General features: G+C 27.3%; 1 pseudogene; it reads left to right on the top strand.

Moving 5' to 3' along the window:
• Positions 1 to 22,233: 22,233 nt before the first annotated feature.
• On the top strand, positions 22,234 to 23,351 carry LOC111277670 (ethylene-responsive transcription factor ERF022 pseudogene; annotated as a pseudogene).
• Positions 23,352 to 23,644: the final 293 nt, after the last annotated feature.

Here is a 23,644-nt window from a genome sequence, read left to right as displayed (position 1 = left end):
AGAATTGACCCCCCAAATTACTCTTAGTTATTATCCCAATTTTAATTACCCTAAAGCCTAATTTTGAGGTAATCAATCTAGTACCATTATAAAATCTAACACTTTGATTTATGTTGTGCAAAAGTATAGTAGGAACCCTAGCTTTAAAGTCAATTTCATGATTAGGTAACTCAAAAAACTTAAGTGCATTCAAGAATTTTAGAGGAAATAAACTCGATTATACTTCAACCTTAGCCAAGGCAGGTGGAATCCTATCTACATTGAGATATCTTTTCACTTAATTAGGAAGCCTTGAGAGTATATAATTATTGACTTTATCAACCACTTCATTAATCAGTGATAATATTGCTTAGTCCTTTAAATAAGATGAATTATTATATATATTTTTCAAATCTGGATATTTATAGACAACAATTTACCTTATTGTATCATTCCCAAGTGGAATTAAAAACTCATTTGAAATATTAATGCATATTGAATCTTCACTTTCATTTGGTACAACTAAAGGCAACTTATCATCAACTAAGTCTAATAACTATTGACTAAAATCTACTAATGAACTGCATGAATGATTTCTTAGTCTTATATTAATAAATAAAGTAAATAAATGGTAGTGGTCCCAAATTTCAAATCTAGTAATTGTACTAGCTATAATGTCACTTTTGCTACTTTAAGGAATCACAGTAATATTTGCTTGAAATCACCTTCTAATATCATACTTTGCCCTAAAAATCTTTTGTTTAGAATTAAGATTATTGAAATTCATAATATCTCATTACATACAATCAACAACTTCAAATGCATGTTTGTGTGCCATTGGAGTTTTATCCCATGTGATTAAAGTTGCCTTGCAAAATAATTCAACAAGTGGACTGCCCCTATTTAACATCACAACATGAATTTTTTTCTAACTTTAAAGGTATTTTAAAATTGGAGTGTGCTATTTTCCTTCCAATCAACAATAGAACAATAATTCCTAAAGGTGTAATTGTAATAATGATATTTCTTTGAAATCAGATTTTAGCTATAATTGTTCTTAATAAAAAATCTTTCCAATAACTCAACTTTATTAACAATAAAAATCCACCACTAACATTTTCCACTGAATGAATAACAACATTATAGATAATTTTTTATCACCCCATGGAGAGGATTGATCCCCTCTATAAAGGGAATGATCAGGTGAGTTTTTTTCATGTGTGATCTTATGGCTTTCAAATATGGCCCAATTGATCCCCTCCCAAAAGGGATTGGTTGGTTTTGCCCAGAAAGCCCCTAATGACTATTTTGTTTGAATTTTTGTAGAAAATCAAAGGGGGCAATTGTTATAAATGGCTAGTTTTTTTATTTTCTCTTATAAATACAAGCTACTCAAAAGAAGACAAGAAAAGTGCCTAAAAAAGATTAAAAGCCATTCATTATTGATTTCTTAGAGATTAAAAAGCATTCATTAAGTGATTGAGCCAAAAATTTGAAAGCTTTTGTTCTTGTATTCACTCAAAACATTCATTTGTACATAAAATAGCAAACATCCAACCTTAGAGAGGTATTTAAGTTTGCAAAAATACTATATTATATTGTGATCTTGTGAGTTTAAGGGAAAAGATAACCCTTAAAAGTTTGAATTTTGTTGTAAGCTTAAGAGGGAGGATAACCTTTAATAAGTTATGTTGATTGTATCAATCATTAAAGGAAGCTAGGTTGTAACATTCAACATTTGATAATGGATTCAACTCCTTGTCAAGAGAGACTAAAGGAGAGGACATACATGCTTAGTGGAAAGGTCAAACTTTTATAAATTTTAGTGTTTGATTCTATAAACTCTACCTTTTTACATTTTAAGTTATTATTATTATGCTCATACTTGGTGTTCAATAGTTTAGATATTGATATTTTTTATTATTGTTTTATTTGGCATTAAATTTGTTAAAATTTATAATAAACCAATTCACTCCCCTCTTAGTTTATTCAAGTTTTTAAGCTAACACCTTTGTAAAATACCGTAAAATATCATAAAATACCTCAATGTATACAACATTTTTTATGCATGAATACATATCATAATCGTTATTTTTAGTTAAAATTTTAATTCCCATGGTAATGTTACTTTGGAAGCAACTACATATAATTGCCTATGAGTGAAAATTGATTTTGGCAAATACATGCCAACATTTTCAAATGTTTGTCCTTAACTTTTGTTTATGGTAATTGCAAAAGTAACTTTGGTTGAAAACTATTTTTATGTTAGTGTGAATAATTCTCTTGATTCTGAGGAGAACATTTCGACACGAAGGATGAAAAATTAACTCCCTATACTACTTTTAGTTATTGTCCCAACTTTAATTACCTTAAAGCCTAGTTTTGTGATAATCAATCTAATACCATTATAAAGTCCAACATTTTGATTTACATTGTGCAAAAGTATAGTAAGAACTCCAAATTTAAAATTAATTTCATGATTAGGTAAAAAACTTAAGTGCATTTAAGAATTTTAAAGGAAATAAAGTAGATTATACTTCAACTTTAGCTGAGGTATATGAAATCCTATCTACACTAAGATATTTTTTCACTTAGTTAGGCTGCCTTGAGAGTAAATAATTATTGACTTTATCAACCACTTTATTAGTAGATGATATAGCTTAGCACTTTAAACAAGATGAATTATTGAACGTATTTTCCAAATTCAAATATTTATGGACAATAATTTGCCTTATTGTATCATTCTCATATGGAATTAAAAACTCATTCAAAATATTAATCCATATTGAATTTTCACTTTCATTTTGTGCAACTGAAGGCAGTCTATCATCACTTAAATCTAATAACCATTGAGTAAAATTTACTATTGAATTGCATGAATGATTTCTCAATATTATATTAATAAATAAAGTAAATAAATGAAAGTGGTCCTAAATTTCAAATCTAGGAATTGTAGCAGCTATAATGTCACTTTTGCTATCATAAGGAATGATTGTAATATTTGCTTGAAATCACTTCTAATATCATACTTTGCCCAAAAAATATTTTGTTTAGAATTAGGATTATTGAAATTCATAATATCTCTTTACATACAATCAACAGCTTCAAATGCATGTTTGTATGCCATTGGAGTTTTATCCCATATAATCAAAGTTGTTTTGTAAAGTAATTCAGCAAATGGATGCCCTACTTAACATTACAACACAAATCTTTGCCTAACTTTAAAGGTATTTTAAATTTGAAGTGTGCTATTCTCCTTTCAATCAATAATAGAACAACAATTCTTAAAGATGCAACTATAATAATGATATTTCTTCGAGATCAAATTTTAGCTATAATTGTTCTCAATAGAAAATCTTTTTAATAACTCCACTTTCATAATAAAAAAATCTGCCACTAACATTTTCCACTGAATAAATAATAATATTGTAGACAACTTTTTTTTATCACTGTTAAGCCTAACATGTAGGTGATTATAACCTCATAATAATGTAGTTATATCATAATTCATTTTCCCTAAAACTAAGAAATTGATTTACAAATGGCTAACACCAAATTTAGGAAAGGAAGAGTCTTAAATGCTTTATTTTTCATTTTTGTTCATTATCCTTTCGATCTCAAACAAAATATAGTTTTACAACTGTTCAGAGTTAAATTTAAGCTTAGGCACTTATATGCCCTTCTTTATTGAAATAAAATATCCTTGAAGAACATCTTCAAATTCTTGTTCCACAACTCAATTTGTTATGTAACTTCACAAAATAAAATAATAGTGACAAATAGATCATAAAGTTAATGTCTTGTGGCCTATAGAGATGCTTCAGATAATGTTTCATGCCACTCATAATCACCATAAAGCAATCCCAACATTTTATAAGCATTTTTATAAGTTGGATAAAGAATCCCATAAACTATCTTTATATCTTTGAAAGATCTAAAACCTTTTACGACATTAAGCAATATCCTTAAAAAGCATCTCTCACTAGAAAATATATGAGAATAATAAAATCTATTGATAGAGTTTTTTTTTTTCTTTAGGTATCAATTCCTTCTTACTTTTGCACCAAACCCATTTTGTATGGAAATCAACATAAGTTGAATTCTTTACATTCTTATGTAACTCATTTGTTCGAATCCATTCCATGACCATTATGTTATTTATGTTTAGCCTACTCAAAACATTACATAATCTTCATCATCATGAAAAATGAAACTTTTTCATGAGGTAGATGGAATGTCAATTATTCTACTATCGGCTCATGATTTTGTGTATCATATTGAAATATTTTTTAACATGCTTTAAAAGTTGATACATAACAACAATTTAAGTAACTTATCTCATTAACCTCGGTGATAATTTCTCTGCCACTTTCCTTGTAGATAGATATATTTTTCTTTATCAAATATGTCACTTTATCTTCCTTTTTACACATGTACTTAAAAAAAAATTGATGCATTTAGACTGATTGCACAACTAAACATTAAAGTGAGAATCATATTTAATAACCAATTTGGCTTTATAAGAAACAATCCATGTATTATGCAATTCAATAACAATTACAGTTGTAGTTTTTTTGTCATTTCTTCATTTGTAGATAGAAAATCCATTTTCACTAATAGTTGTTTGTAACTAAAACTATTTTGGGTAATGTTTGGATCATATGTCTTTTACCATAGATGAAGATGTCATGCTTGCATTTTTATATGAGTAATGTGTCATGAATTGAATAATTACTTTCTAACCAATTGGATCTATTTGCTCATCAAGAAGCTCTATAGATATCAAACGATCAACTAAAGATATATATGTTGGCTTATCATATGGAATAAGAAAGAGTGCTATATAGACATATCGCAACCCTCTTTTTTGGAATCCATTGGTGTATTTGACTGCACTAAGATATTTGAAAATTTTAATCATTATTATTAAACAAAAATGAATAAATATATTTTATAAACAAAAAAATCTTGCATACTTGCTCTAACTCACATAAAATGGTGTCATTTTCTCAAGTTTTTAATTAATTGGTCTAGCTTAATCATAAAAACTCTAATGACCATATCATGCTTATCTTTAGGTTTTTTTTTTAGGGATTAACTACAATAATTCTTTAATTTCAAGCCATTTGGGATTACATGTGAATGTTAAGAATAAATCTGGAAAACCTACACTCTTACATATTGCCATTGAATCTTGATAATTTTACACCTTATACCTTAAACTTTCAATAATAAATGTTGGTAAAATGATTCTTTTTCCAAAAAAAGAGAACTTTGTTTGATTTATCAGTATCCAGATAATTTTTTCTACTTACGTACTAGTGAAACAATGACCACTACCAATTAGAGTATGCATTTCGTTTCCTTGAAATTGTAATAGAAAAGCATGGTATTGTTGTTGCGTAAGTTTTTTCCTTTTTGAATTTTTAGTTTTCTATTTCTTTATGGATTACTTTAATGATACCCATCCTTTACATCTAGAAACAATAACGAGCATTGTATTGCCATAAAACTTGGATGCTATTGACTAACATTTCATAAGCCACCCTAATGTTCTTGTATAAACACATCCTACCTACTTATCTTTTGATCACCACTTTCAACAATTAAAGTAACAACTTATGATGGAGTTGGCAAATTATACTGTCAACCATCTTTCATGCCTGTACTAATCATCTTGATACTTTAAGTACGTAGTTTAACTTTTAAAACCTATCTCTTGCCTTCCTAAATACTCTTGCTAGTTGATTATGCTCATCACACATTGTCAGCAATCCACAAACAATTTCTGTATCCAAACTACTATTATATTCATTGGATCTCATCGTCTTCAACCTATTGCTAACCTTATTTTATGTATTGTATATATATAACTATGTAAATTTAGGTCTAATACTAGTAGTTGGCAATAAATAGTCTATCTTATGATGGTTTTGTCCACTAGTTCTAAAAACATTGGGCCAGCACCATCATTAATCTTCTTAACTATTAGGCCCCTAGTCGAGGTGAATCAAATATGGAGTTATATGTTTGAATGTTGTCCCTAAAGTTTGTAACAAGTTGGCTTTCATTATGACCAAGTAAGCATTTTATGAAATCAAAGGTCTTTTTCAATAGAGGTAGTTGCACTTTTTCATTAAGACAGCATAACCCAAACTTTGGATTCCTTGTATTTCTACATTTATCAATTATTTCCTCATACCACCTTATTGCTCCACAGCTTCTACAAATTTTGTGGATCCTCCGATGTTTCATGGTTCTAAATATTTTCCTATATAAATAATATTTATAATTATAGGTTTTAATATTAATTAAATTATAAGAAAAGATCCTCTTCACTATTTAAAAAGTAGTAAAATTTAATTTCCATTACTTTTAGGAAAGGGTGAATAATGCACTTAAATATATGGTTGATAGTTATTCGATTTATTTTTACCTTTTTAATTAATTTTTATTGATTTTCATATTCAATTTAAAAACATTAAATTTCAAATATAGATTTAGGCAAAGGTGCATTATTCACCCTTAAATAAAAATGTGGAAGTTTCCACAACCTTTTAAATAGTAGGAATGAATTTTTCATTAAATTATTTCTTTAACTAATATAACATAACTTGTTTGTAACTTACTTGTGTATGTCACTTGATCTATACTTTCTTCACCAATAAATTCAACTTGACAATCATTTACCTCAATAGGTTCTTCTCCATCTACATTAACGATTTAAATTTATATAAAAATAATAAGGAGATATTTTTAGTTTTTTTGAAAAATGAATTGTTCATATAATAAATATATAAATGTAACTTGCGAAGAATTATTTGCATCAAAATTAAGATGCAAAGCTAATCAAGGTTTAAATCCCTTTGAATTATAGTGGATGAACACATTGAGTTAATCGACAATCTTACAAAGAAAATCACAGGGTAGAATGTAAATAAAAATTTTTACTTTACATCATCAATGATTAAGAAGTTAGTAACAATAAATATTTTGGCAATTGCACTATTGTCTAGGATGTTGGAGCCTCGGTCGGATTGGAAGGTAAGTCCATCGGCATAACAATGTTGATGGACTTGGCATTGTTTGTCTCACATATTGCCATGAATTCTATTGTATTATTAAAATTCCAGAGATTTAATATCAAATTGGGAAACAAAAACAAAATGAAAAGAATGTACTCCTAACAAAAAACCCGAAAGTCACCTTTTAAATCGAGAATGTATCTAGAAGAATGACCCTAAAAGAGTGTATCCAGAAGTTGCGTTGTTTTGCCAAGAATGGAAGAAAAAAACCTTAAAAAGCCATTTGTGAGAATAATGATAATAATAATAATAATGTATTAAAATATATTTATAGACTTATAAGATGATAATTAGAGTGTATAAATAATTTTTAAATTGATAAATATATTCAAGTTAAAAAAATGGAATTGTGATTTCAAATTTTTAAAAAAGTTAAAAAAATTATAAGTAAATCATTAAGATAAAAATATCTTTTTTTCTAGTTTTTAAAGTTTAAAATTGTTAATACGATTTGATCTTGATCCTTTACTTTCTTCATGTTCCAGTCAAACATGCCAAGTTCTATGCCATTGTCCCTATCGTACTAATTTACTTTGTATTTTTTTTTATGAAATTAATAACGAATTTATATAGGAGGAAAGAAAATATAAAAAAATACATTTTATTCATAAAAAGTGAACTTTTAATTTGTAAATTATCTTGTTGGAGTCTTTAAACTATGGATACTATATAGGTAGAAAATCTAAAACAGTAGTGATAAAGTCATAATATTATGTTATTTTAACTATTAATATGTATTTTAATTGAACATATTTATCTTTTCAGAGTCTTTGATTTGTTTATTATTAAATCAGATTAACAATTGATTTAAAATATAATATAGGCTTGGATAACTAAATTTTTTAAATAGATTTATTTAATTGATAAATAGCATTAAATTAGGAATTGCTCTACGTGTTATCCTGAAGATATGTTTTCAAAAATTTTTTATGTGTCAAATAAAAAGATCATTCACCTGTAGTAAATTTGTACCCTATAATATAATTTATATAAGAAAGGATCAATTATATCATTGTAAAATTAAAAAAAAGAAAATTATATTTATTTTTAACAATTGATTTCAATAGATTTAATGGATGAAGAATAAATAAAAAAAAATGATTTAATCTCATCCATTGTATTTATTAAATAATAATTAAAAAAATATATAAAACCCTTTAATTTTACATTGATCTAAGTTGATTCTTCCTAATATATAATTTCTCTCAATTGATCCCTTTGTTGTTAGCAAGCATCCCTTTTACCTTTTGTCCATTTTCTTTCTCAATTGCATTCCTTCCCACTTTCGTTTATTTTCTTGTCTTTCTTTTCATCTGTCTTCATTCTTTAATTGAGGAGTTGCATTCATCGAGAACAACTTGAATAGTATTTATGGATTATATACGGATAGAGATGTGTAGAAGTTGGCTACAAGTGATGTATTTTTATTAGAGATGGCAAAATGGATGGGCTTGACCCGATCCTTGTCATATTGTTGGGTTGGGTCAAGATTTTTTATTTATGGATTGATACGGTGCAATTTATAATGGGTCACGGATTGACATGTGACACAACTCATATATTTTATTTGATTTTCACTCGTTACATATTTAATTTTTTTTAAATTGATTAATGAGTAATAAGTAATGGCTCCATTTTTCATATGATATACTCATTGAAATATATTTTTTTAAGTTGTGAGAGACCACATCATTTTATTCAAAGCCTATCACATCCTCAGGCGCTCTTTTTAATTAAAAAAAAAAAAAAAAAGGAAAAGAAAACCCAAAAGTTTTTCAACTAAAAAAACTTAAAATCTTTAAGCCAAACCACATACACCGAGTATTTTAAGCTCAACTACCTAAATCATGTGTCTATTTTTTTAACACCTTTTATAATTATTACGCTATAACTATAAATACATTAAAAAAAAACAATTGAAAAAAAAAAAAAACATGAAAACAAAAACTATTATTGGATCAAGCCTAACCCAACCCACTACGTCTTGGGCCAGGGTTGACACGAACCTCAGCATAGTTAAGTCACAAAATTATGTTGGGCTAAGAGTTTAGAAGTCCGAGTCGTGCTTAGTCCAGTGCATATTATAAGTAGGCTGGTCAGCACGAGGCGGATTCAATTAGACCTGATAATTTGAAATATAATATGGTAATACGATATAAATACGATATAAAAATAAAATATGAAAATGATATTATTTAAAATTTTGGTAATAATTATATATAAGTTTAACAAAATAAAAAGATATATTTTATATTTTCGTATCAATAAAAATTATGGTACGTAATTTTTTTATAAAATATAATATGAATATATAAATTTTAATATTTTACATTATACGAATATATAAATTGCCATATTTAAATCCAATAATAATAATAAAAGGTTTTGAATCTTCTTTTCACTTGATAAAAAGATGGCTTGCCACAATGCCAAAGAAAGGAAAATGAAAATTGAATGGTACTGCTCAACAATCTTGATTCTTAGCAATAAGCAAAAGAGTCCAAAACTTTCCCATAACCCGACTTTCATCAACAGTGTCTAATATTTTATCTATGAGACACTTAATGATAAGCAAGAAATACTAAAAATCAAAGAGTTTTTACAGATGCTCCATTTTCTAAATGTCATAACATATAAATTCGTAGACCTACAACTAGATGCATTAAGAAAAGTTAGTATTAATCTTTTTATTTTATGTGTGATTGATTACCTGAGTGAATATATCCTTTTAAAAAGCTTCTAAGCTTGATTAAAGGTTCCTAAATAATAAGTTTTGATCTACTAATTAGAATTAATCAAAACAGGATTCGAGAGTTCAGTTACATATAAGGAAGATTATAACACATCTATATGCTCATATAAAGAATGGTAACAATTTATTTAAATTATCACAAGGTTTTGATTCTAATGGTCTTAAATTTAATATTAGAAATAATTCTTAACACTTTTTCATCAATTCGGTAGAATTCTTAAAAATATTTTCTCACCTTAAAAATATTCAAAATTTTCATTTGTTTTCTTGAACGGGCTCCGTCATTGAAAAAACTTAATCATTTTTGTTTATTGAAAATATATCTAATTCTTTTACCATTTGAGCTTAAATTAGAAATATTTTTTTACCTAAAAATATTTTAGATAGCATTTATTTGTGATTATTAAGAATTTCATCATCGGAATTTTACTTTTATAATTTTTAGTTATATTTTTAAATTTTTCAGGGTTTATTTAGAATCTAAACTCTTGTTAAATTTTCAATTCTTGGATAAAAAATAATATGACAATTATTTTTTCTTGAATTCTCATTTAAATTCTTTCACCATTTAGGTTGAATTTAAAGAAATTTCTCACATAGAGATTTTTTAAAAAATTTATCATTTGAAATTTTTAAAATTCTCATCTTGGATAATTGTCAAATATTTTCACCCAAAATTTTAAGTTATATTATAAATTTTTTTATTTGGAAAAGCATACATTTACTTTTATTGAAATTTCAATTAAATTATTCCACAATTTGGATAGAATTTAAAAAAATTCTTCACCTAAAAATTTTTAAGAAATTTATCATTTGAAATTTTTAAAAAATTTCATCCTTGGATAATTAGTATTTCAATTCCAAAATGCATTTTTATTTTTATTTTTTAAAAGTTGAAAATAAATATTCATTATTATTATTATTAGTAAAATTTTATCAAAATTCTTCTCCATTTGAGTCAAATTTAGATAAATTTTTCACTTAAAAATTTTATAAAAATTAACCTTTTGTAATTTTTTTTAAAAAATTTATCATTGGATAATTATTTATTTGTTCTTAATATTTCATTAAAATTTTATTTTTATATATTTCTAATTATTTTCTCTAATTTTCCTACAATTTAATCATGCATAATTTGTTCAAAATAATAACATAAAACAAAAATAAATAAATAAACAAAAATACCAAAATAAAGAGCGGCTCGGCGTGGTTCGTGTGGTGCAACTCAACTGCAGGAAGGAAAGACGGCTGGATGGCTCACACACTGGCTCGGCTAGGCTAAAACTAAGGAGACCGGAAGTGGTTCGTATGCTACGGGTCGAACTGTTGCAAGGATCTCTTCGGGTTCATATGCAAATCTTGAAGAATTTAAAAACCCAAAATCAGTATCATTTCTTAATACTATAAAAACCCCAAATTTTCTTTCTTCCTTCAGAGCTTTAGCAACCTTTTCTCTCTCTTTTTCTTTTCCTGTCCCTTTCTTTAAAAACCAATGAACGTCGGTCGTTGTGTTTTGAAATTCCTCACCAAAATCTAAAACCTCATTAAAAAAGTCAGATTTCATCGAAAACTAAAAGAAATATCATAAAAAAAAATGAATTTCATCGAAAAATTTGACAAAAACCTAAAAATTTTCTCAATAAATTTTAAAAAATTTCTAAAAAACATACTCTAACACCATATTTCTCTCAATCCTTTAATAACACTAAATCAAGCTTTCTCAATTTAAAACCTAAATATTTGTTTTGCCAGAAACCTTTCTAAAAAAAATCTAATGCGTGTACTCTTTGCTTTTTTTATGTATATATTTTTGTTGCCTACTCGTGTTTCTTTTTCGTTGAATCTAGATTTAAATTATGAAAATCTTAAATTAAAAAAAAATAATTTTATTTCAATTTTAACTTTAACTTTGATTTTAATCTAAATTTTATAATCTCAAAAAAATAATTTTATACCAATTCAATCACCTCAAATATTTTTTAATTTGCTTTTTAATTTTTATTTTTTAACAAAAAATAATTTCAACTTCAAATAAATTAGAATGTCTACACTCAACCCAATGCAGTCAGCCGGCCGTTGGGCGGTGGACGCGATTGAAAGCCAGTACTTTTGGGTACGGCATGGGTCGACGGTGGGCGGTGCATCAAATATTTTGTGATAGGTCAATTTCGGTTTGTACGTCCAAACAAGTGACAAAATGTTAATGGAAGACAGAGCATAGTGTGTGGTTTTCCAAGGAAATATAGCTTGATCCAGCTGTTTTAGTTAACCGATTGACTTCAACAGCCAAGTGGGGGCTTGACGCATTGCCCAGTTTAATCCGCCTTATGATTCGTTAGGTGGTATGTTCAGATCATGTCAAACGTAAAATCATAAAGAAAACATTGATTTTGGATAGAAAATAATTAATGTTTGATTTTGATAATTTTCACATGTTTTTTTTAAGATTTCTTGGAATCAATTGTTTGCATGCATAGACTTCAAAGAGCTAGGGTTAATTTTTCTCTGCCTCCGTAATGAAACTCATTTTTTCCAAAAACTGATCTGTCCAAAGTATTTAATCAAACACACGTGTTATTAGCAGACAAATATGTTGCTTTACCTAGTCAATAAATGTAAAGCTGGAATCATGTAAGGATTAATCTAGTCAGATTATACATTTATTTTTAAAATAGTTCATAAAATTATTTTTTAAGTGATAAAATTTAAATCTTAGTATATATAATCATTTTTTTTTTTCATCAAACTAAAATCCTTTTTGTAAAAAAAAAAATTATATATTCCATTCCCAGTGAGACAATATTCCAGTTTCCCGATTTTCAACTGTTGAGCTTTTATCTTAAAGATTTAATGTTCAATTAATTATTGGGATGATGCTTAGACTTTACAAGAAAAAGAGAAAGAGAGATAAATTGAGATTTTAAAATCATTCAGAAAAAAAAAAATAATAAAAGATCCAAATAATGTCCAAAGATATTTATGATATTATAAAAAATAAGTTCAAACCTCAAAAATTTTCACATGTTGTAAAAATTTAAGAGTATATAATCTAACTATTGTAATTAAATATATTATCAAATGATTATTTTTACACACAAAAACTATTCGTTTGCGTGTTTAAATAGTGATTGAAAATGGATAATCAGCTGGAAGGAATTAAGAGTGGGTAGGAGGGGTCTTAAAAGTTAATTAGATGTTGTGCTTAAGGCTCAAATCATTTTTGTCAATTAACGACCCGAATTTCATGCAACACCTACCATGAAAAGATTAAAGGCCAAAAAAAAGAAAAAAAAAAGGCAATATTATGCTCTTTTTTTCTTTGAATAACGTGCATGTTGTGTCATTGCTCAAATAGTAACCATTGAAATTACACCTAAGCAAAAAATTACCCGCAGTAGCTTTAGGTAAATAAACATTCGCACTGTTTACAAGGTGATTCCCCTAGTTGTGCTCATCCTTACCTCAAAGAAAATTCATGTCAATTCTATCAAATTGCCGACATATTGAAATAAGAAGTAAAGTTGTTTGCATAGTATTTGACGGAATACAAACTAAAACTCTAAATCATAAACCTTAACTTTAAAGCCTTAAACCTAAAAAGAACGAGCTTATTGTCTAGAGACATTAATTCAAAGAAACAAAAATCCTTGAACTCGGCAAGCTCAATGTTAGCTCCTAGGCTGCTATAAAGTCACTAAGCCAATCCATAATCACCTTACTTCAAATTAAAGCTTTTCCTCTTGAAAACTTTAATGCGCTTGCATGCATTGTTTACGATACACCCCATATTGATTCATATGTGACAATTTCTTATAACCAATAAGATAAAAAGATATGGAGAGCTTGGATCACCTTATCTCAAATTAACCCCATTGCAAAGAAAAATAAAGAAGAGCTTCACCAATCCAAACAACTATAGATTGATTAAAGGACGCACAAAATATAATTAGTCCAATCAATTACAATGGAAAACTCAAATCAATTAAAACTTGCATTAGAAATTCTCAATTACCTATTCTTTTTTAAGATAAATCTTCAAGATTGAAGCACCATGTCTACCTTTCATTCTTATCATAGTATGCACCATCTTGAGTCATAATAGTATTATCATGTACTCCATCCTGGCAAGAAATTATTCTAGAAAGTCCTTACCAAAATTTGCAACAAAAGATGCAACCTTGCCACCAAGAGTTTGGACAAAATTTTGTAGAAAGTATTAGTAAGTCTAATAGGTCAAAAATCTGCCATAGAGGATGGCTCAAGTTTTAGCTTATCTCTCCAACAAATGATATTAGAGTCAAAGATTTGTAGTATGTATAGTGATAAGGTACTTTTTGAAAATCTAAGATGGCAATATAATGAAAAAAACTTGTGGCTATATGCGAGCTTAATTGGCACTAAAACAATTTAGATTCACTTAGTGTTGGGTTTAAAGTGCACTAAGACAAATCGAACAAATAAGAGATGTAAGGTTGCTTAGTCTAAAATTGCTTTTGTAGCAAAGAGAAGTAGCAAGAGAGCTAATTATAATTCATAAGTGAACACAAGAGATTATTGAGATTCACATATATTTGAGATCTCACATCACTAAAAAATGGGATGTAAAGGTAGCATATATACATAAACGATCCAACATCTAATAATTTAAGTTTTCAGATTCAAATGGTATCCAACATATATGAATGAGATCTTTTAATGAGCTTAAAATTTTGCTTCCTAACAAAGCAACTTTATATATGTTCCTTATAACTGCAATATTACTCTCATGTTTTCACCCCAAACCAAGATATATTTAAAAGACCTAACAAGCCTAACCTATTGTCCTTCTCCATTCAAGCCATTAACAAAAGCTTTGATCTTCTTTATGTTGTGTTCAAGATGATCAATCTTCTCCACAGAAAGCACTCAATGATCTTCCATCATAAAACTATTTCTTAAAGGCCAAAAGAGAAAAATATTAAAGGGAGTTGTTCATTTTTTTATTTTTTATCTTTTAAGAATCAAATGTGAATGTAGAAAATGTCCTAGTCACATATGAGCCATTCACTAAAAGAAATCTGACATATAGTGATGCTAAAAAAAGCATCGATAAAATCTCAAAATCTGTCAGTATAGCACTATAAATCCTATACTGACAGTTAAAATGTGTATTTCGATAAATTTTTAGTTTTCAGTATATCCCTTGTTGGTATAGACCTATACTAACAATTTTTAAGGTGTCAGAATAGCTCACAGAGATATACCTACAGTTTAAAACTGTCAGTAAATGTATATCTATTGGTATAGTATCTGTTGTTTGTTCCACCGTTATACCTTTTACCGACGGTTAACACCCGTCAATATAGACTTGTATGTTTTAATTTTCTTGCCTATATTGACAGTTAATGCTCGTTAGTATAGACTTGTAATTTTTTTTTTACCTATATTGACCCTTAAAGCCCATCAATATAGATTTGTATGTTTTAATTTTCTCACATATACCGACGGCTAGCACCCGTATAGACTTATATATTTTAATTTTTCTTACCTATACCGATGATTAACGTTTGTTAGTATAAACTTGTAATTTTTTTACCCATACCAACACTTAACATCCGTTAGTATAAACTTGTATTTTTTTAATTTTCTTACTTATATCAATAGTTAGAGACTGTAAATATAGATTGTATACTTTAATTTTCTTATCTATACTGACAATTAGAGATTATTGGTATAGACTTATATATTTTAATTTTTCTATTATATTTTATTGACAATTGGTGACTGTTACTATCATCTAAAATATTCCAACGATCAAGTGCATTAGTATAAATATTAAAACATTGGTAAATTTTTTAAAAAATTATATTTTCAATTATTAATATTACTTTTTTTATAATCACAATATGATATGTTTTCATATAAACAAAAAAAAAACACAATAAAGTAAAAGATATTTAATAACATTAAAACTACAAGTAAATTATTTATAATCTACAAACTTAGTATAAGTGAAAAATTAAAGTTATTGTACCAAGTTTGATAAAATAAATATCGATAAAATAAACATAGATAAAGAGTTACACCACCTCAACCTAAAAAATACAATCATAAGTTTGCACCACCACACACCTAAAGACTTTTTAATCACCTTAAAACTTTAACAGAACTCTGAATAAGATAATCTTAAAAAATCTATAAACGAACAAATAATTGCAAAATCACCTCAATAAGAAAAAAACATACATGCACCTATTACAAGTCTTTTCCAAAACTAAAATATTTTAATTTATATAAAATATCACAAGTCTTGAAAAAGTCAACAAGTGTAGTTACATCATATAACTAACAAGCTCAATGAACCCCACTCACTAATAGTATTCAATATACCAATCAAGCATCACAAAACACAACAACTTTATTTCAACAAAGTGTATAACATCCAAAACAAAACCAAATCCCCCTACAAACATAATGCTCAAAGTAAATAAACAACTTCCTAAAATAAATGATCCTATCATAGATTTCTACAAAAAAGCATTTGCATAGTATAAAAAAATCCAATTAGAATTCTTGTAAATTATCTTATATATACAAAAGGTAAAAAAGTAATCATCCATTCATATACCAGTAGAAATAATTTTATAAACATCTTATTCATTCATATATACATAAGGTAATTATCCATTTATATTCTAGCAAAAATAATTTTATAAACATCTTATTCATTAGTATAATGCATGAATGAACAAGAAATAATCTAATTTACATGTGTAATCTCCTTATTCTTTTAGTTTAATTCTAAATAATAACTTAATGAAACCAACCTAAGATTATTTTAGTCAACAGAACTATCATTAAACAAATATTTTCACTATAATATTCAAGTCTACAACTATAAAAGCATGTTTACATCATAAGATAGCCTTTTCAAAAGGAAAAAAAAAAAAGCCTTATCAAAGGAAAAAGAGCAGGCTTTAAATCATAGTGTAATTTAATGATTATAGCAAAGAGGATGGGTAATGTTTCAAGAACACAATTATATGATTCAAAACCTAGATTCAAAATTGGTTTTGGCATTCTATCTAAGAAACAAGTATAACAAAAATATTTTCACATATATATCATGTGATGATAAGTTTACCATTTTCATTTTGATTAAGTTGATGACTTGAATTTGAAGAATGATTGTCTTCACATGTGATTTCTGAAGCACTATTAGCATTAAAAGCCTAAAAATAATTAAAAAAATTTTTAATAAAGTTTAAGATTCATGAGCAAGATGATAATTTACATATATATTAATTAAAATAAATGCTATATGTACCCCTTTATTCACCATGTGAGTAATAGTATTCAAGATATCCATATTCTCACTAAAAAATTATCTTTTAAGTACCAATGAGACAATACTTAAGGTTTCTTTCAAGTTTTTAATTTCAACCTTCAACTATTGTACCTCTTCATTATGCTGAACCAATTTAGAAGATGAAGGATCATATTATTTAGATGAAGTAGATAATATACCCATGCAACGAATATGCCTTTTTCTCTTTAGTCCTTTAACTTTTGAATAAACATTCTCTTTCTATGAACTCTCTTCAGAATTTTGAGTATTAGTTTCGTTCAAACCTTATTTTATGAGTTCTAAAATTGTAAACAAACATTTTAGCATAAAGAAACTAAGCATAAGTAAGAGCAAGTAATAACTAAATTAAATACCATAATTATAGTTGTTTTGTCATTCACAACACTTTCATCTTTACATGTATGAGAAAGAATATACACCTCTATTAGCTTCTTGTTTTTATAAATGTACAATATTAATTATTGTAATGACAAAACCATACAAATAAAAAGTTAATTTCATATTCATATAACTGAGTGCGACAAGAAAAATTATTATATGTACTAAGGTTTGAATGATCATTGAGAATGATTTTGTTCCTATGTAATAAGGCTCATCTAATTTTAAGCAAATTGTTTTGTTTGTCTCACTTTGTTCCTTTAAACAAATGAATAAAAAAAAATATATTATAATAACTTTGTAATTATTATCATAATGTTAAAACAAAGTAAATAGTATATTTTGTAAACATTTACCTTCACTTTATTAGTCAATCAATGTGCAACAAAAAACAAGAATTAACTTTTGTCTACTTGAGAATCATCAACCTTTGTAGCCATTTCCTCTAATGTCTTGTGTTCATCATAAAATTTAGGCTTCAATTTGTTTTTCCATTACCTCCACCTAGCACCCATGTTTCTTAATGCCCAAGACTTTATTTTTTGAAATATTTCTTCATCAACGAGCATATCAAAATCAAATTTGTGAAATTTAAACTTCAACTACAATTTGAAAGAGGTAATTGGAAAGAAAATGCTAATATATATTATATGAATTGCTACTATTAACTAGAAACTAAAAGATTATTATCATGGCATTAGTTAGCAACTAAAATATTATTGTATTGATACCTCTAATGTTTTTCACATTTCATCTTTCTTATCATTCGACATTTTATGCTAATTTATATAATTAATTGGTGCAAAGCTAGGCATTTTCACCATACTACCAATGAATTGAGTTAAAGAGCAAGATTCATCATCGATAGGTATAGCATCATTATTGACCTTAACAACAACATGCTCCCCTTCTTTCAAATGCCAAATATCAGCCATACGTGTAGGACCTTGAGCTTTTTTATGTTGAACATTTCTTACATAAAAAAATTACATATAAAGTAAGCAATTAAATTCATTAAAAAATATAATTATACAACATTATAACATATAAAGAATTGTACTGACAGAATATAGTGTTTTTATACCTGAATTATATTTAACTTTTTCATCTTGATCTTCATTATTTATAGATTAAAAAATTAGTTCTTGAGATTCTTGTAAACACTCATGTTGTGAAGCTTCTGAATCTACAGGCACATATTGTTCTTCGGATTGTGCTTACAATTGAGAACTAGAGGCACGATTTACCTTAGTGATATTAAATCATCTACACTTTGCCATCTTAAGTTTAATAATACACAAAATATACTAAGTACAATATAAAAAAGAATTTAATAGTGGTAAAACATGTAAAGCATCAAGTACAATTTAATATATTACATGATCATACGAAATTAACTAATTCAAGCTAGTAACATAAAAGCAAAATAATAGTGGACTATGTCTTACATTGCAAAACCTTAACAACAATTTAAACTATTACATAAAATTAAAAAATGTCTTTCCTATTATGTTCATCTATAGGATCTTCTTCTACGTGCTCATTTTTCATTTCTAGTGTAACCTTCATTCCTTCATCATCAATTTCACTTCTAACCCAATTTGAATACTATGTGTGTCATCAAATTCAACATGGATTTTTTCATTCTCTTACTCTTTATATAAGGATGATTCATCACCCATATCAAATATATCTTTATGTTTTGCATGCTTGACAAGAACCCAACCATTATGTCTTTCATCCTTAACATAAAAAACTTTCTTAGCTTGTGATGCCAAGATAAAAGGATCATGAACCAAACTAGTTTCACTAAGAGCTAGATGTGAAAAATTCATAAGAGTAAAACCAAATTTATCTTTTTTGTAACCTCTATTTATATCAATCCAATTACATTTAAATATTGCAACTTTCAATCTACTAGTATAATTCAACTGAATGATGTCTTTTAAAATCCCATAATAGTTAACTTCCTCCTCAATAGGTTATGCATCTCTTGTACTTGCATAACTTATCATCTTGGTTGTTACAACAATCCCACTATTTTGAGCTTTCAAGTATCTCTTACGTGTCTTGGTACGAAATCTAAAATCATTAACAATATAACCAATATATTTTTTAATAGTATCAGTTGGACTATGAGCAAGTCATCTAAGTTGATCTATGATGTTTGCATCTCATTGTTGATCCAAATTGGTAATCTATCCAATTTCATATTTGGTTAAAATAATAATCTAACTATAAAAACTTTAATTATATATTCCAACCATGATGTGTTACTTACATGATCACGAAACCAATCATGAAAAGTTTTATTTTGCAACTTTTGTATCTCATATGACACAAGTTGAGGAGATCGATTACGCTTCTTAATAAATTGTTCATGTTTTTTTTCTAAAAAAACACCTTGAATATTTCTTTACAAAAAAATTAAAAGCATTTTTTTGGTAAAATGCCTTGTGATCATTTTAAAAATTCATTTCCCTTTCTTGAACTTTGAAATCCCAAACTACTAATACAGTGAACGGTAAATATTATTTTATAAAAAAAACTTTTACAAATGACATAGAAAAATATTTATATGAATATAAATACTACTATAGAGATTATTTATAATTCGACTTTTGATCTAGAATAATTTTAAAATTTTATGAAACCATATTAAAATTGAAATATTAATTGAAACCAAATTAATATAATATTTAAATTTAAAAAAATTTTCGTATAATATTTAATTATAAATTTATTAATTAATATAATACTTACAAATTTTATTTAAAATTTATTATCATTAAAAATTAATTAAGTTACAAATTTTATTTATGAATAATTATAATTTTTGAAAATTTTTATTAGAGGAAAATATTATGATTGATTTTTTTTTTTTAAAAAAATAGGAATAAATATTTTTTTGAGCTCATATCGATGGTTATTATAACTATCAGGATATAACATATTTATATACCATCAGAAAGTTTACTTATACCAATAAATTTATAAAGTATTGGTATAGGCACTGTCTATACTGACAATAACAAAAAATCGATCAATATAGATATTTTTTACTTACATAATTTGATATTAGTATAGATAAGTGTCAATATATAGCATATTTATACTGACGGATAGTTATATACCATCAAAAAAGTTTATCTATATTAATAGTTGTATAAAATATTGATAAAAGTATGGTATATTCTCATGGTATTAAAAAATCATCAGTAAAAATTTTTTTTATTAATGCAATTTGACTATTATTATAATCACGTATCAGTATATAAAAATTTTTTTATAATAGTTGCATGTTCAACTATGTTAGAAAAATACAAAATTATGAAAATTCTATTACTTGGATTCAATTACTACGTTGGCCAAAAAAAAAAAAAATCAACTACCATGTGCTTATTAAAATAATTTACTAGCTTATTTACTTCAGGGGTACTGTACCGACTACTGGATATGAATCACACTGTCTTGACCCATTGGAAAGGGTGCATGGAATCAAAGCTTGTATTGTGTCGTTCCTTGGTAGTTAGAATTATTATTTTTATTATTATATTTGTCATTCTCGACTGCCATTACTTCACTTTCCTCTCTGCTTCCGAAAGGTATTTCAAAAGAGGACTGGGTCAATGAGGTATAGTTACCGCCACGTGTCAGTAAAGCGCGTTTCGAATAGAAACAATCGTATTCATTACGATTGATGTTTCAGTGGCAATATATATAAAGTGTAAATCATTGTCATTTTGCATAAGAAATTAAAGTAATTGACTCCAATTTCCTCCTCAACCTATTTGATTGCGATATTTCATTAAATAATAATCTTAAAACATCTTTCAGAATAGTAGTTAATTAAATTTTAAAATATTAATTTTGAAGATATTGCATTTTTATTTATTAATGCCCCAAATATTTCATTTGCATGCATGTTAAGAAGTAGTACTAATAAATGTTGTAAATTATTAATATATGATAAAGAATTCAGGTTTTTCGGCAAAGAAAAGAGGGAATTCAAGTTTGTAAAAAAAAAATGAATAAACGTTTATCAAACGAAAAAAGAAAAGTATAACGTTTATCAAACGGAGCTTTGATATTTAAAATGATAAATTAATACTCAAATAATGTAAGTAAATAAAACTGATTTGTGTTGAAAATATTAAAGCTTGTGAATATAGGATCATCCTTTTTTAGTAAAAGATCACCTTAGTTATCTCTTCTTATTTAGAGGAAAAATTAGGACTTTATTTAATTGGTACTTTTGCTCTTTTTTTTTTGAAAAGATGAACGCAAACTCAAAAAAAAAAATTTTTTTTTGTTAAAAACAAGTATGGAATCTAAGTACAAGAAAAAAAAAAACGCCTTTCATATATAACTGCCACCATGCAACAGTATCAATCTTTTTCCATATCTTTTGGATCATTAGTCATAGATTAAATTCTGAATTGTTTAACTACTTAAAAACTACACACCTACCATGAAAAAGCCATTAAAATTTTAAATATATTTTAAAAAAATCAGAATATTAAAAATAGAGGAAATTTGGATATGATTGCATCATTCAAAACCTAAAAATTGTGCCACATGCACGCATGACAGCCTCTTCCCACTAACGTAGCTGCTCGGAAGCTCACTTCAACATTAATATTCAGTCCCCACCATTCACCATCTCTATAAAATGCATTCAAACACTTATTCTTTTCTGTATTAGTTAAATTCTGCTCCTTACACCCCAAATCCATTTGGACAATAAGCCACAGTTCTTTCTTCTCTTATTTGAATCTTTTTTTCTTGTTCCAACAAGTTAAGAAAAGCCTACAGAATGGAACATGAAGTTGATCACCATGCAAGAGGAGTCAGTCCATCAAATTACAGAGGTGTACGGCAAAGGAAATGGGGGAAATGGGTGTCTGAAATTCGCGAGCCAGGGAAGAAGACCCGAATATGGCTAGGAAGCTACGAGACAGCTGAAATGGCAGCTGCAGCCTATGATGTGGCGGCATTACACTTCCGAGGACGAGCTGCTCGACTTAACTTTCCGGAGTTGGTTGACAGCCTTCCCCGTCCGGCTAGTTCAAGTGCTGAAGACGTGCAAATGGCAGCTCAAGAGGCAGCATTGAAGCTTAGAAGACCAAAGATAAGTTCGGAGGTGGGTGCAGAGCTAGCTGGTGGTGGGAGCCTTGGTCCTATTAGAGTTGGACTGTCACAGAGCCAAATACAGGCTATCAATGAGTTTCCGCTGGATTCTCCAAAGATGTGGATGGAATTGGCAGGTGCTCTGTTGTTGGCAGAGCCAATGCTCTACGGAGTTGATGATGCTGAGTTGATGAGTGAATATGAAGAAATGCAGGTTGAGCCCATTTGGGATTAGGCAGTAGGTATATACTTCTTTTAACTGCCCAGTCCCAACTTGCAACTTGCCCACTACCACCAGATACATTATTTAAATTATATATTGATAATTATTAATCAATAATTCCACATGTAATTAACCCTTAAAATGGTTGGAGGCTTTGTTCGTCATGGGTTGATTATATCCATATATATATATATATTAATTATTTAACTAAATTGTTTTGTCGGAAGAGCAGGATAATAATAAAATAAATAAATAAATAAAACTTCTGCATTACATTCTCTTTGTAGCTTTCTTCTCTTTTTAATTTGGAACGTGAATCTCTACGAGATATTAGATCTTCGCCAATGCACCGAAAGATTCGGTTTCCCTTTGTTCATTATATACTCAATGGTACGAGTTATGGGGTTTCCATTTTTCTTCTCTTTATTTTGCCTACTCTTGTTCACTGAAGCTGCGACGAGAGGCTTTGTGCTAACATTAGTGAATTGTTAATAGAATGTTAAGTTTTTAATTTGACTCATTAAGTTTCAATTCCTAATAATCTTTTAGATAAGGAAGTAATAGTTTAAAAACACAAAAAAAAATTATAAATGTTGAAATTTAAATCTGAGATCTATTTATATAAATCAACTACATTAATTGTTATATTTAATCTCTAACAATTTTAAACATTAAAAAATTTACAATTTTATTCTCTGGTATTTTATTAGCCTAACTACTTGGTGGATGAAAAGAAAACATCTTGAATA

Source organism: Durio zibethinus, chromosome 7 (assembly GCF_047325235.1).
Source record: "Durio zibethinus cultivar Kanyao isolate XHJ-2024 chromosome 7, ASM4732523v1, whole genome shotgun sequence".
In the NCBI taxonomy this organism is placed as follows: domain Eukaryota; kingdom Viridiplantae; phylum Streptophyta; class Magnoliopsida; order Malvales; family Malvaceae; genus Durio; species Durio zibethinus.
The sequence above is the reverse complement of the archived record's forward strand: the minus strand, read 5'-3'. Positions and strand labels throughout refer to the sequence as shown.